Source organism: Chanos chanos, chromosome 13 (genome assembly GCF_902362185.1).
Source record: "Chanos chanos chromosome 13, fChaCha1.1, whole genome shotgun sequence".
In the NCBI taxonomy this organism is placed as follows: Eukaryota; Metazoa; Chordata; class Actinopteri; order Gonorynchiformes; family Chanidae; genus Chanos; species Chanos chanos.
Genome location: NC_044507.1, coordinates 16669544 through 16686140, shown reverse-complemented (window position 1 = coordinate 16686140; position 16597 = coordinate 16669544). Strand labels below are relative to the sequence as shown.

The window sequence follows — 16597 nt, the reverse complement described above, 5'->3', positions numbered from 1 at the left end:
CCAAGAATCAAAATGCCAAAGGAAAGGAGCCAGTCTTGAAACGATTAGAGAACACCACACACCCTCAGGGCGGCTGACATAATGCCTTACTGTTATGTAATTCCTCAGAGGCCTGAAGGCAAGGGCTAACCTGCCCAGGGCAATCCAATGTCAGAGCCATCCAATGTCAGAGAGGAGCAAGTTGGCAGCCGCTGGCTTGATCAAAAAAACTCTGTATGGGGGAAACCAGAGCGTAATACAAAACTGACTCAACCCGGCTTTGAGGAGCCAAGCAAGGCAGATGTACCCACCAGCTGAAGTCCTTATCTGTGGAGGCAGCAGGATGCGTGTCTGAAGGCTGACCTCAACCTATTAACACTGACATAGTTTGTGTGATGTTTGTATTCGGACTCGTTATGAGGCAATTTTCTTTCATTCTGTTTGTTTCCTGATTTTGGCTCGGGGGCCAATTCTTGGTAACATGTACGCTGCGGAAATTTAACAAGATATACAAAGAAGAGAACAGCACATCCGCATATGAATGCATATTTCTGTCGTCAGTAATGACTGGAAGGAACAAGCCATCTTTAATAGAAGTCTGCCTCGAACCCAAATGGCCCTCCTCCTGACATTTTGCTTGAGCTAGAGCAGAGCGGCGCTAATGTCCGAGACCCTATAATTATCACCCCGATGCGCTCTCTCATAAACTAACGGAAGATGATTGTTAGATGTAAATTGTTTTCCACGCCCTGTGGCCTTTGGGAATATAAGTAATCACTGACATGGGTAGAACTGGGTGTTAGGCTCTGCTCATTGGTTCTCTGCCTGTGTGAATGTCTGCCTGACATTCTCGGTCACAGTGAAAGCAGGTCAGGACTTCCCTTCTCTTCTCATGTGCATGAAATCACAGGCTCTTAGATGACTGAGTGTCATTGCAATTACACCATTAACTCGCTGATCCAACATAGAGTGTAATCACTAGTTTGTCTGGTTTTCGTTGCATCTGGTGCTTTTTCAAACCTTCCATTTAGAACATCAAGTAAGTAAATAGTGTAATGAAACAAAACATTATAAGGTGAAAGGAGAGTCTTATTTTGTTTTAGTAAAATGTAATGACAGTTGTTCTCCAGCTTAGTCATGCTCATTGATGGATGTTCAAGGTAATGTCTATATTCTTATATTCTTCAATTTTTGCACTTGGACAAATTGCCCCGGTAATTACGATAAAAGTGGAATGCATTTGTGTTCACTAAATGCATAGTGATGTACATGGTTTATATACAGTACTTTATTAAAAGTCATTAGCCTCTTAAACATGCACAGAATGCTTTCTTCTGCCGTGTTGTGGTTACAATGTGTTCTGGGTAGTTACAACAGCTGAATGTACAGTTTTGTACACTCAACCCAATGGCCCGCTGAGGACCGTTCTTAATGAACTTCGCTTGAGCTGCTGGGGGACTGTACCTGTACTTCAGTGATAGTGAAACCCCTACAGCTCTCAAGGGATCTCTGGGAGAGGTGGCTAGAGGAAGTGTGCAGGGATATGTGTGTACAGGGATATGTGTGTACATGGAGATGTGTGTACAGGGGTATGTGTGTACAGGGATATGTGTGTACATGGAGATGTGTGTACAGGGGTATGTGTGTACAGGGATATGTGTGTACATGGAGATATGTGTATAGGGGTATGTGTGTACAGGGATATGTGTGTACTGGGACATGTGTGTGTAGGGGTATGTGTGTGATCTTTGCAACACACCAGTCCTCAACCCCTTTCCATCTTGTTCTATAATGTCCCCCTCATGGTCAAACTGGATACGGGACACAACATGTTTCCCCCTTGGGAGACGAAAACCAATGTAGGAAACTATTCCCAGTGTTAAGCATAAATATTTAAACCTTGTCTGTTAGGTTTCTTAAGGACATAGTTACGCATCAGAATGAAACAGAGTCTCTTTGATGCTCACTTAACCCCACATTAACCAAACACAGCAGTATAATCTCGGCAGTCTGTTAACTTTCTTACACTTGTTTACTCATTTTCAGTCCAAACTGTGCACCTTTCAGCACATACTGTCTCTTGGCTTCACTGTGGCCGTGTAAACTAGAATTCGTGGAAAGTGAGGGCTCATCACTGTGTCATTTAATGTTTTAAGGAGCTTAGCTGCTAAGCCATAGCCACTCCTGTCTCTTCAGTCATTACACCCTGCTTCACATCTACAAATACCATATTGTGCAAAAACTCATACATCACAATTTCATTTCCATACATGGTGCTCATTACTGTTGTATGCACTACCACACACACTTTATGTACATTTTTCTGCCTTGTATACAATCTGTGTATTGCTTGTACATTGTGTTATTGTCTGTAAATAATACATACATTGTCTGTATATTGTCTGCATTGCTAGAGAGACACCAAAGGCCAGAACCAAATTCCTTGTGTGTGTTAACATACTTGGCCAATAAATCTTATTCTGATCTTGATACTGCTTAAACTGGACTCTGTACTGGACACAAGGACAGGTACATGGCATTGAGGGTTTATTGTTCATCAAGGTGGAAACTCACAGGAGTTCTAATGCATTTTTCAGGTCAGGGAGAGGAACTTTTACATGTACACGAACTCTTTCTTCATAAGGGAAGCCCTGGAACTATAGCATGTTTTAAGTGTCGGCTTGAGACTTCTCTTGTGCAGTGTGCAGTCTGCTACACACAACTTCATCTTTGGCTGATGGTTTCAGTGGTGTTGAGATGTTTAGGGTTTTTTTTTTTTTCATGCATGTTGCAGCTGTTCAGAAGAACACAGGGTTCAATGCCAACAGCTGTATGCTTACTAAATTAATTATGCATGGTACTTTTGTACATACAGTTTCCGTGGCTTACTCTCTTGGCCATTAGGACAACACGATTTAGAAGAGTATCAGGAAAACATGCTTGAGCTCATGGCACAATCAAACCGGGTAATAAATGGACATCTTGCAACTCTCAGTGTCTCTATTCTGACAGGAAGAGCGTTACTGAGAGGACAGACACGGTGAGGATCATGCACGTTTTGCTCTTGCCATTCTTTGACACAGCAGGTTAGTTTTCACACAGTCGTGTCCAGCAATAGGTCGCTCCTGGGGACATTATTTATTTATTTTTTTTAATATTTTGTTTTTATTTTAAAATTTTAAAACAAGAGATTGTTCTTAGATCATACAGTAGATTCAACAACAACGGATAACGAAAACACGTGACACGGACATCTCCAGTATCAGACGACAGTCCCTCATTGGAGACATTGCGAACGAAAAAAGCAAAACCTGGTTTGCTAAAAGAAAATAAAAAAAAATCACATAACTCAGCTATTCCCCGTGAAGAAGGAGCTGCTGTTAAGCACAGTGTGGGAGAGCACTATTAAAACTCTTAGCTCAGCAAACAAAAGGGCTTCACACGAGGAAGTGGCTTAGCTGTCCATCACTATTGCTTAATAAGATTCATGTGTGTTGACACATGTGCGAGGGTTTACATTTGTTTTTTTGAGTCACTGCTTCCCGGCGATACCCACAGGGACACATCAGCCTTCGTGATCACTACTCCTTTCAGATGAAACCACTCAGCAGGGACTGTGCTCCAGCAAAGATGTATGAGGTGATTTAATTTGTGCTGTACTGGTTGAACATAGTCTTTTCACACACACACACACACACACACACACACACACACACACACCAGTTTCAGCATACTGATAATGATTTATTGGTTCACAGATGTAAAATGGGCCATGGCACGTCACCAGTCTTGGCCTTAAAAAAAGGGCCTGGCCACATTCAGCCCTAACAGTAGACTGGCTTTCTCTGGCTCATCAAATGTGGACTCAAGGGAGGTTTCGTCATACCAAACAGCAGTTAAATTCTTCCTTGAAACTGGCAAGCATGTGGTTGAGAACAATATCAGTTTAAGTCGTGACAAGGAGAAAATTTTGTTACATTCATACTTATGTTGTGGTTGGATAGTAGTTAAGAATCCTATACACTCCGACAGTTCAGTGGGATGCAGAAATGACTGGTGTACCAGTTGAAACGGGATAGACGATTTTCTCATTATGTACAGACTGAGGCAGGAACAAGGCAGTCAATTCATACTCAGCTCTTGTACAGCACTTGTCTGGGTGGACCGGCAAATGTGTGCAAAATGTTCTACTTTGTCATAGTTCTTGATTTTTCAGCTTTGCTGTAGGGCTCTGGCTTCAGTTAAATATGCATTTGAACCACAGTTGTAACAGCAGTGATCACAGTTTTTAGCACCCAATTTCTGGGTTCAGTGAGAGGACAGGAATTCTTTCTGCATCTCTCCTCTCTTTAAGATACAGACTAGACTCTACTGTAGACTCTACTTTTCTTTACAGACACAGAGCGGGTAATGAATTGAGCACACACTACGGCCGACTCCATCTGGGTTGCGATGATGACCGCAGGTGAGGTTCGTTGAAAGTAGCAGCCTCTCTCAGAGGTAAGGACAAAATGAGAGCAAATGGTCTTTTCACAATTCATTTGCTCTGCCATCGAAGTTTCAGTCTGCCATTACTCGTACTCAAGGCACGGCGTAAGCCACGGCTAACTGCTCTCCTCTCCTCTGCTCTCTAAACCCCGAAATTACACTGATCAAAGACCACAGTGGTAATTGATCTGCAGAATGTTTATGGCTGTGTGGAAGCTTGTACCCATGCTTGGAAACATCTAGCCAGCTGCCCGGCCCACTGTTCATCTTTTAGCTGGTTCTTTTCCTGTAGCATTAATGTAGCTACCTTGTAGTTATTTAATATTTTCAGACACAAGTGTAATTGTATGCTGGCCAGGGCAAGGCAGATATAATGGAGTCTGAGATGCAGGTGCATGTGCCACCATTCATGTTGTTATTTGTATTGGCTTGGCAACTCTGAGCAACTCAGTTCCCATTCAGCCCCATCGAAAGCATTGCCTTCTCTCTTGTAGTGACCCCTAGTGGTCAAACTGAACACAGGCACTGCAAGGGAATTCATAAATTAAGATTCCCCAGCAAGGCTTTGCACCAGCACTAAATTTCCTAACAACCTTTTCTGTTCTGTGGTTGTCTGTGTGCATGTTATTGAGAACAGGCGAGGTTTTGTGGAATATACACAATCCTGTGGCATATTTTTGGAGTGTTTATGTAACCTGTCTGGCAATAAGGAGTCCGTCAGACTTGTGGGCTTTTTAAGGTGAAAAGTGTCCACGGAGAATATTTGGCATGGCTGAAACAGATTAATCAGATCCACTCAGTCTGGCAAAATGGCAGAAGCTCCAATCCTCACACAAGAGACGGGGATGAGTTTCACTGCTTTGCCTCCTGACACCTGATTGATGCCAGCTGGCTCTGTGGTGCTAATGACTGAGGATGTGCCATGGCCGAGATTACAACACTCTCAGTGCAGGGTAGTGGAATGATCCGTCATTCAGTAAGAGCTTATCTGGAATAGCTTTCAGAGATGTAGCCCAAAGAGCAACAACAGACAGACGAAGAGCTGAGGTCTCCGGGGGCAACCGGGGGCCATTAACAGCTTGAAAAAGCACCAGGTGATCGGACATCACAGTTTAGAAGCTTTGCGTCCTTTCCAGGAGACGCATCGCCTTTTGAGAATTCTCATGTTCAACGGACTAAAAAGTGCATATCTTTTTCGTCCGTCCAACGTTAATACCGTCGTGCAGTTTGGCATTCAGTAAATCACAGAGCAAATACTGGTCGATTTCTTTCCTCTAATTTAAACGTTGGTTTTCTCTCATTTAAACGTTGGTTTTCTCTCATTTAAACGCTGGTTTTCCATTCAAGCCTTGTGAACACGATCTGTTCATCTCTCATCACTTTGAGGAATATACTTGTGGTCAATACATAGTCCCACTGCACAGTGTGTGTCTGGAATGAGGGAATGAGTCCAATAAATTAATTTACTAATGCATCCAATCTGTTTTTGTGTGCTTATATGTACGACTGGTTCGGAGGACACTGTGTCCTTTGTTGAGACAATATTTATTTCTCACTGAATTCAAAATTAAAGAGGTCAGTTATCACTTACCTCCAATTCTGTTTTATTTATCTTTAACATAAGGCCACAAAGTAATATTTGCATGGGGTACTCGGCCAGTTCCTCATTAAGCTGTGGTGGCTGGTTGGTCACTAGCCATGCCACGTTAACTGTATTTTCAACTGAATGGAAAGACAAAGAAAGAAAGAGAAAATTGAAAGCACCAGCTGGAACAAGGAACACAATGTAACAAAATATTACTAACTTGTTTCTCAGAACGCTTAGTGCAACTTGTGATCGTGGTAACATTTACTGATCCAGAGGATTTAAGGTTATGATCATAATCTGACACAGAAAGATGGAGTTACATACACAGCCTCAACCTATCATTGATGATTTTGACTGTGAAAATTATATACTTGTTTTATAGTATCCACACATGATATATCCTTCTCCACTATCTTTCCTTTTAGTTTCTTGAGAACCGAAAAATTAGAAATCCATCACAAAAGTGCATTTGATTGTTTGCAGGTAAAACCTCGAGGAAAGACGTGAAATCCTCTGTTTACCTGTTGCTTGTGAACGTAGATGAAACTCGCTCCCTAAGTTACACAAAACCATCTCCAAATAACTTTTTTGTATAAATGCCCCCTCTTGTTGACTGGTTGTTCCAAAACACTGAGAGCTGTTATGATTTTTAGTAAGTTTTAGTAAATTGTTCTTTAAATAGAAATTAAGTGATAAAACACACACACACACACACACACACACTTGAAAAATGCATCCACATTTTAATCTAAATCTTCTTTTTCCTAACATTCATTCCGGCAAAAACATTCAGGATAGACTTTGAAAGAGCAGTGGCAGTCTGATATGGCTGAAAAACGGCTGGCCTGAAATAACTTAAAGAGTGCTCTATCACATTAGTTTTATCAGTGCCCCTCAGATATGTCCTGCTCTAACACAGGTCAACAAATAATCTACTCAGTGGCCAGCTTTTAGGTGTGTCTTTCTTAGTGATAGTGCAAAATACAACTAATGCATCTCAGCCATATGCGGAATGAACAGTAATGACAGCAAAGTACAGATTCATCAAGAAAGATTGACAAAAGCCATTACGACTTTAAAGTAGTATGTTCAATTTTTTCTTTTTCAGGACACAAATTTATCCACATGGTGGGCCATGGTCCACACAGAGGGAAGAGAGATGGAAAGTGGACAAAGAGAGAGAGGGAGTAATAGCTAGCAGGTTGGACAGATAAAATAGAGAGAGTGAGAGAGAGAGAGAGACAGAGAGAGAGAGAGAGAGAGAGAGAGAGAGAGAGTAGTAGTAGTAGTAGTAGTAGTAGTAGAAGTAGTAGTAGTTGTAGTGGTAGTAGTGTGGTATTGATGGGGAACAAGCTCTGAAGTTTTAGGGTTACTTTTCTTTGCAGGGATGGCTGCTAGGCTGCAAAGCAAGCTGGGATTCCACTGTCTCCGAGCTGTCCTGCAACATAAACACAAGCCCCAAGTCGCAAAATGATTATACACAGTACAGGCTCTTTCTCAGCTTCTTAATAAATGAAACATAAGATATTTTTCTCTCAGTTGCTGTTTTTGGACTGTAGCTGAAGTACTCTTCAATGTATGATACCACTAATAATGCATCTTAAATACATAAATCAACTTCAGGAAATTGTTTATACGCTCAAAGCCCATACATGGTCTTAAACAGTAGTGCTGTTCCCTTAATCTGCTGCAGTTTTTCTTGGTAATATTCTACCCATTTGAGAAAATACCAGTGACAGTGGATGGGTTTGTACTGTGCCTGTAACTGTGGTCCCTTGCTGTCCTCCAAAAAAGGGACGCACCAAATTATCCGATGCCTTGTCAGATTCACTGCGTTTGCCCTCCGTTTGTGATGACACATCTGTCATCACTTCACTGCACAGCGTATCTTCAGAGGAAGACCCTGTTATACAGCATGCACACACGCACACACACACACACGCACACACATGCGAAATATCATGTTCATAACTCCCCTGTCTAATTATAGCCCTGACTTAAAGCCACGAAACAGTGGTCAAGTGCACTCATGCCCTAGAAACCCTGACAGCTGCCGCACATTGTCATGAATAGGCTTGAAATGCCCTTGAGGAGAAAATGGGCATGCCATGCAAATTTGTGTAGTATAATTCTTGTTTGACTGCCAGCTACCCTTGTGCCATAGCAAAGCATGGTTTAGCTGCTTCTCATAATGATCACTGGCGCATCTGAAAGCATAGCTGGACAATTTTAATAATCTACAAATGGACTCCATCAGTACACTTTCAATATACACGACCCTGGCTGCTTGGAAATGATCGTGGTCATGAACGCGCGAATGCGTGTGCAGGCCTATGTAATTAGCTGACTAAAACCCAGACGTTGCATTACAGAAGTGTTGCATGAAATGTCCAAAAGTCATCTAAGTGTTACAATACTGTTATTTGCAGTATCCTATTTACATCTGATCATGTGGAACTCTGTACACTGTAATGTTCCGCTGATTTAGGACATCCTTGTCTTTGCCTCCTAATCTGACTTTGCCTCTTAATCTGCCCCTTAATCTTTAGCTTTTTGCTAGAGTTAGGATTTGGGAAGACCCAAATAGCCCTGATTATTGAGCTGTTTGGATAATAGACAATGGCATTGCCACCCAGAGGCTTGAAATGTCTCTAATGCTCTTTACTGCCGTGCATTTAAAGTGTTCAGACTCTGTAGTATGTCAGATTACGCTACGTTACGCTGATTGTACATTGATTTCTGTTTATTGAAATTTCTATCTACTGGCAGATTCATATGTAAGGAGCATACTGAGTAGTCTGTCATCAGTATTCATATGGAGCACTGAATGATATGAGTTTTCTGTGTACAGTAACTGAATTAATTGTTACACAAAAATGCCAGGCAGGTTCCTGTAATGCTTTGTTCTGATATATATATATATATATATATATATATATATATGTAATAATGGCAAGTGTTTTAGCCCTCCATAGTCATCTGCTATCTTAATTTTGTACCTGTCTATCCATCCCCTTTTGATATGTGCCAAAAGCCTCTGGTAAAATAATGAAGCCCTTGAACTGAAAGCAGCTCTTTGTCTCTCTCTCATTACATAACTGCTAGTAGCCCAGCAATTTTATGCTGCTGCCACAGAGAGACTGCCGAGGATGCTTTAGACTAATTGTACTCATTAGCTGCCATGCCACGGTCCGGTCACCCTCACAGAAGTGGGCAGTGACAGTTGAAAGAGCAAGGTAACGGCCAAAGTGACGCTCGTCTGAAAATGGTGTCATTAGTCCCGAAAGTCATGTTGCTTTGCCATTGGTCCATTCAGTCACAACACCCCGCGAAATTGTTTCTGCCTCCCATCCAAAAATTTCATCCCCCTCCACTGATTCTCTCAGAGGTACATTAGAATGTTGAAATCACCAATAAGATTATGGAAATAATAATTATGAGTCTTAATTGCTGGCTTCTTGATCACTCATATAAGAGAAACCTGTATTGCCTATCCTAAACACTAATGCAGCAGAAGAAATTAAAGAATGTATGGGCTGTGCTGGGCACGCATAAATAAAGCATCTATCTATCTATCTATCTATCTATCTATCTATCTATCTATCTATCTATCTATCTATCTATCTATCTATCTATCTATCTGATTGTCTGCCCCAGGGCTGAAATGTACTTCAGGATATTAAAACCACTTTGTCTAAGATTTGATGTTTGTCAGTTATTTCCATAGACTGTGGTGTTCCCATATTTGTTTTCCCTGTCATGTTGGACGTGCTTTAAATCATGCTTGTGATGATTCTAGCAGAATGGCACTGCTCATAAGGATTTGTATCATTTGTACCGTGGCTTTTTGCCAACACAGTAAACATGCTGGGAGCAAATAGATAACATAGTAAATAGCTCTTCTTGACATCCACCAAACATTTTCAACTCACTGTGGGCTTCCTTTGGAGATTTTTTAGATGGCTGACTACTGAAGCTTCTCACTCTTTTGTGACGAAACAAGCCTGTTGCCTGGCCAAGTTCCTACATTTTAGAGGGAAAAAAAATAATAATAAAGGAAAAAGTGTGGGGAAGACGATTTGTGGAACATACAGAATTGGACCACAATGTTCTCTGTCAGTTTGATGAAAGCATAAAAACCTTGCATATGCACGCATGTTTGCCCAGAACACATGTAAGGTTAATAAATGCTAAAATACACCATGAATGCAGTTAAGCATCTCAAACCATTCTGTTTTGTGGTGATTGTAATACACCATTTGACAATGGCACCTGTAGCTGTCAAGAGCTCCCTGTATTGTTCCTTATCCTTGTGAATGTTTCACTTTTTCTACCTGAGTATACCTGAAAAACAATACTTTGATACCTTTGTTTAAGTTCACATTTTAAAGCACCGTTCACTTTTTCTGACATTACGTCATGTCCACATAACTAATACTTTCACAGAAATTACAGGATGTACTTTTTTCAACTGAAAAACTTAAACTGAATGAGTCACTCATATCTTTTCATCACTGGTGGGCATAGATCGCGGCTCCCTCTGTTGGCACCTCCAGTATAGCAGCACTTTGAATGAAGCAACAACAATAACAGTAACAACAATAACAACAATCATCATCATCATCGTCATTATCATCATCATCATCGTCATCGTCATCATCATCATCATCATCATCATCATCATCATCGTCATCATTGGATGATTAGGTGGAACACATTCCCTATCTCACATTTTCTACACATTCTGAACATCCCCCTTTTTCGTCTTGCAAAAAAAGTAGATTAAAGCATCGATTGACTCTTGATTCTTGATCACCCAGCACTATTTGAACCATGTGAATGGATTGAAAAACACTGATTTACAGTGACTGACAGGGTTGTATAGATTAATGTAAGTGGTTTCTTTTTAAAACATCCCAAGACAGTTTTATTTCGTCCCTCTGCCATCAGATGCACTTGCTGTGGGTTCAGAAATGAAAGGCTTTGGTTGTGGGATCACCCTTAATTGAGTTTACACAGTGAGACAAAGTGCCCTGCGGATGTGAGACATTCCATATTATTAGCTGTGACTGTCTGTGGGGTGGTATGATGGATGTCTATATGGGTTGACAATGGTCTTAAGTCATTTAAGGGCAGTGCTCACTGAGGCATGAGGCACTGGTGGGTGAATCAACACTTCCTGCACCAGCCCCAGCCTCTCATGTTCCTATGTACAGTTGTAAATGAGTGAAAATGGGCGAGCAGATGTTTAGGGACGCGGTGATTTTTTTTTTTCTCTGTGTGCCAGAGGAGGGCTTGATGAGTTGGCTCGTCAAAACATTGGAATTAGAAGACCATTGACAAATGTGTTTATATTCCAAATGATGAGCAAGGCCAGCTGGTGGTTGGTTCAGTTAGTCGATTTGTATGTTTACTCATCCATTATGGTGAGAGTAATGTTTGCACATTTATACTTGTGTAAACTTAAATATTCTTTTCGAATTTTCCTCTTTGCTTTTGAAATTTTTTTTCATTATGTTGCTAAATGTATAATGGCAGCGAAGCAGGAATCCACGTACACATGCGCGCGGAAAAGACAACCTAATGCGCGCGGAAAAGACAACCTAATGACTGAACCACAGACGCAGCTCCCAATTTGTGCTGCTACTTGTTTTTGTTACAAATTACTGAGAGTACAAATCCATTTAATTCAGTCCCAGTTCAACTATCAATTTGTGGACTGGGGAAAGAGGATTTAAGTAATTTAGCGCAGAAGGTAATTTTAACACAAAGCTTTGTGCGGCACACTTTTTTTGTTTGTTTTCTTTCTTTCTTTCTTTCTTTCTTTCTTTCTTTCTTTCTTTTTATTAATCTTAACCGTCCAGATTTAAACTGCCAAGCAGGCCCAGTTTGACTGACTCTTTCCAACGTTGTGTCTCTTGATAGATATTTCTCTTCTTCAGAATCCTTTCTGACTGTAATGCGAGGCATCTAATGACTGCAGAGTTTTTTTTGCAAAGCATAACCCAAATCTATATGAGACTAAATCCGCTCCCTGCTGAGCAGACCAGACTTCTGGGACACTTAGAGTCTAATACATTCAATGTGTTGTGATCCCCTGGACGGAATGTTTGTAGGTTTGGAGCATTGCCTTGGAAAATCACATATAAAGCATTATTTATCATTTATCTGCTGAAGGAGGTATTTTTTGTTGTTGTTGTTGTTGTACTCATTTTTGTTGTGGTTCCAAAGGTTTTTGTTTTTTTTTCATCTGTCTGAATGTGCTCACTGTGTATTTGTTGTTTATGTGTGTGTGGGAGTCCAGACAGCTGGATCTACAAGAAACTACACTGTGGGGACCACCTTTTTTTCCCCATGACTGCACATTGTAGGAAAAAAACTCTTAATTGTGCTTTTATGGTCAGGAGAGGACAATTTTTACTCTTGTTTAATTTCAATGCTCTAGTCTGTTTTTCAAAAATTATTTATTAGACACAGGAAGACATAAGAAAAAAATGGTCAGACCAAAGGTAGTGGTGGTTTATAAGAAAAAAAGCCCTCTGTCGAACTTGATAAATGAATACACAGTGAAGCAAATAAAATTTCAGATTACCCAATAAATTTACATCTTTTCATCTGAAAAATATCAGGGGGAGAGAGAGGCTGACAAAAGTTTGGACAAGAACTTGTTCAATGATTTAAACAGAAACAATATCCAAAGTTTCAGGATGTAATTTTTTAGAGCCAACACTGATCGGCAAAATTAGCTGAACTACAGTATAAATTCTGAAATACTGAACAAATTCTCAGATCTGTGTGCTGCACTGATATCAGTGTGTTTTCCTGTGGCTTATCTGCAGACTAGGACATTGAACCCCATTGAAGGGCAAAGTGCAATGTTATGAGAAACAGAGTTTTAGGCAAAAATATATTTTCTTCCCTTTGCCCTACCCTCTGGTCCATCCATAGTTGTGTTACCCCAGTCTTAGGGTTTGGGGAAGAGAAAATTGTATAAACCTAATACAGATAAATGAAAAAGAAATGCCAGCCAACAGTCTACAAACACATCACTAAACACAAAATGGTTCAGATAATCCTTCTCTCTCTCTCTCTCTCTCTCTCTCTCTGTCTCTCTCTCTCTCTCTCGTTGTTTTTCCCCATGCAATACAAATTCATAACTGGCACATTTCATCTCAAGATTCACGTAAATACAAAACTGATATATTTCAGCTTTATACATTTCAGCATGTTGGCATTCCTGTGCGGCACAAACAGGTGCACTCAGATTGCTTGGCTTCCTCTGTATTTTGGCTCAAAGAAAATCTGCTCACAGATGATAATATGATAGATACTACTACGACTTATTTTACATGACTTTTAATAATGTGTGAATATGCTAAATGTAGCAGCATGTAGAGTTGACTGATCAGAGCAGGGCGTTGAAGAAAAACTTAAAACATTGGGCTAAAAATGAACTAGCGGTTCTACACAGCTTTGGTTTTTGGGAGCAGCTCTTGGCAGTTTAATTATGCTTTCAGTTAGAAAAAAAAATTAAATTATTTTAAAAGTCCAAAATACATCTGGTCAGTCAAATATGCATCAGAACACATCTATGATCACTTAAGTCAGTATTACCTGCGACATGTTTACAGTATTACTTCAAACTCAGTGCTCATTTGATAAAGTGTCCCTCTGGCAGATTTTTTTCTCTATATTGTCAGAAAGTTATTTAATTCATTTGACTTGGTGTGTCTTTGATTATGGGAACAACCTCATCAAGTCTCCATACTCCAGACAATCCACTCTAGAGAGACTAAGAAGTGTTCATTGTCATAATGTTTGGAGAGAAATATTCCTCTGCCCAATGTGTTGTTTCTATGCAACTAAATGCCAAAAATATGAATATTATCTATTTCTATCTATCTATCTATCTATCTATCTATCTATCTATCTAGGAGAGTTATTCTCCTCAGTAAAAGCCGGTGCAGAGATTACAAACACAAAATACCATTTAATATCAACTGAGCCATATTTTGAAGCGAAGCTCCTGTCATTAGAGTTGATCGTAAACATTTATATTACTTCATTTCAGTTCAGAATGTACTAGTGGGTTTCCAGTCCGGGAAAAAAATCACTTTGCGGACCTATGAGGTGACGTCAGACCGATCCAAATAGACGTTGACTGCTCCAGACTACCTCTCACTTAAGCGCTTCACCGCGTGCCAGTTGTCCATCCTTACGATTGCACTCAGTTGATGCACCGCAACGACTTCTGTCCTATTGACAAAGTATATAAGACCTTCCAAAAAAACACCGAATCTGATTTTTTTTAAATTTCTGTTTTATTCCACTGGATTACATGCGCGCTCTAATAACAAGGATAATCTACAATTTTATGTCGTCCTTCAGAAAATGAACGGTTGGAGAGTGGAGATTGGGGACGCGTCTGGAGTAAAAAGCCATCAAAGGTACTACTTCTGTGCGGTGTTTGGCAGCTCTTCATCTGTAGTTATCTATTTATTTATTTTACTGTTCTATCCGAACAAAGAAAACTGCATTGTTTTAAACTAAAGTTTTTGTGACTTAACTGGGATTCGCGTTAGCTGATTTTATCAGCTGTTTAAATCATGAATTCACTATGTATTTGGCGAGTCGTAAAACCTTTTATATTCGTGTAATATAAAGGATACAAATAGTACAGGTGACACTACAAGCAGTTCAGTCATCCTAAAGTATCGGAAAGTGACTGCAAAGAAAACCTTGTTGTACAGTACTTCACTACCCTCACCCTCTTTATTCTGAGTGATTGAAGTGGGCATAATATTTTTAAAATGAGACAGTGATTTGCTGAATTCAAATACAGGACACCCAAGTGTCTGTCTCAAGTAGCCTACGTGGCCCGATATTAATTGGCATGCGCGTAATTAATTTGACGTTCTGTAGCAGTCTAACAGTAATTCAGACATGTCCAGTGTTGGTTCTGTTATCAGATATATTAAAAAGTAAACTGGTAACTTAAAATGGAGTTGGGCACAGCAGTTTATGATATTCTCTTTTCTCGTTTTTGTAATTGTTATATTCAAGCGTAACCATGCAAGTCTACCAGTTCACTATACTGTCTGTAACAAAAGTAAAAAAAAAAAAAAAAAAAAACTCGAGCTATCATGATTGTTTTAGTGGTTGGTCCTCTGGTACTGTAAATAAAAAATACTGCAGCATACTAGCCTCCGGGCTATAATTTCTGTTCTGCACGCGCTGTGAGAGACACGACTCATTACCTTAGGCTGTGTTCTAAAATATAGGCTTTTTGCCTCTGCACAGTTAAGCCCAGACCTATTGGCTGAATAACTTTTTTGCCTAAAATATTCATTAATGTATTTCACTATAATGCTCTCAGGTTCCTTGTATGTCAAAGAAGTGTGTGCTCGAAATGACCACCTGGTCTCTCTCAGTCACCGCAGAATCCCTGAATAATGCACGAGTCAAAAGAAGTCCAAACATTGTTATTTTTGTTCACAGTGCAAACATTAACCCATCCAAACCTTTTTAAAGCATGAAGTGAACTGAAGTGAAGCAATCTTTTCATTTTTCCAAAAAATGACTACAATGTAATTTTGCTGAGTAGGAACGACATAGCTTTCTTGACGCAATTTTCACAGCATAACGTGAACGCAAAGAGCCCTCATTTAAGACAGGTGGAAGTTCATTTTTTCAGCTTTGTCTAGTTAAGAACCATAATCAGATATCTCCATGGAATATTTCACATGGGCTCGTGTATTTAATCCGTGTTCTGGTCATTCCTATACTTGTCCAGACAGTTTGTGATAGTCGGGCTTGTCTGTATTGTCGGCTGATAGATTTTGTTTCTGACATGGCATGTTTTGTTTAAAAGCACTTAAACAACACTGCTATTCTCTGCACATGTATACAGAAGCCTACTCTAACAGTGGCATTTTTGATCTACTAATGTCTGACTCTCTCAAAAGACTGCATGCGATTTTCTCCGAGGATTTCTTCTTCTTCTTCTTCTTCTTCTTCTTCTGCTTCTTCTTCTTCTTCTTGTTCAGGATTTTGCCTGAATTTTCCTTTGTGAAGTTTAGTAGTGTGAAACCTTTTGACTACAGCTCCACTTGTATCTGTTTGTGAATGTCCATGCCAGTTCTATTGATTCATGAGTCAATCTGCAAACTAACTGATAGTGAAACCTTGTAGGACAGAGTGAGCTCAACGTGTCAATATTGAGCTCAACGCAAAGAGAATGATCTTTTATTCAGCTGATATTTTTTTTTTTAATCTGATTAGAAATATCTAAACAGTTACTTCAGCTTTTCCCAGAGGCAGATGGATAAGGTAAAGAGGAAACAAGTTTATGACACTATAATTTCATTCATGATACTATTGCAGTAGTGATGCAGTTAGAGAGCAAGGTCGGTCCTGACTACACAAGGCTTAGCTGTTAGATACACTGGGCTATATTCAGACCCTCAGCTAGAGTGAAGGGACAGGTCCTAATAATAGCCTTTTTATCAATAGCTGTGCCTCTATCAGTTCTACAGCAAACTT

The 16597-nt window shown here is 40.0% G+C and overlaps 1 protein-coding gene across 1 annotated transcript in view; it reads left to right on the top strand.

The window, feature by feature from the left end:
- The first annotated feature begins 14264 nt into the window (after nucleotides 1-14264).
- gcgra (glucagon receptor a) overlaps nucleotides 14265-16597 on the top strand; it is a 34603-nt gene continuing 32270 nt past the window's right edge. Inside the window, exon 1 of the mRNA XM_030790180.1 lies at nucleotides 14265-14502. The gene's annotated coding sequence lies outside the window, so the exon portion shown is untranslated. The remainder of the gene's footprint in view (nucleotides 14503-16597) is intronic.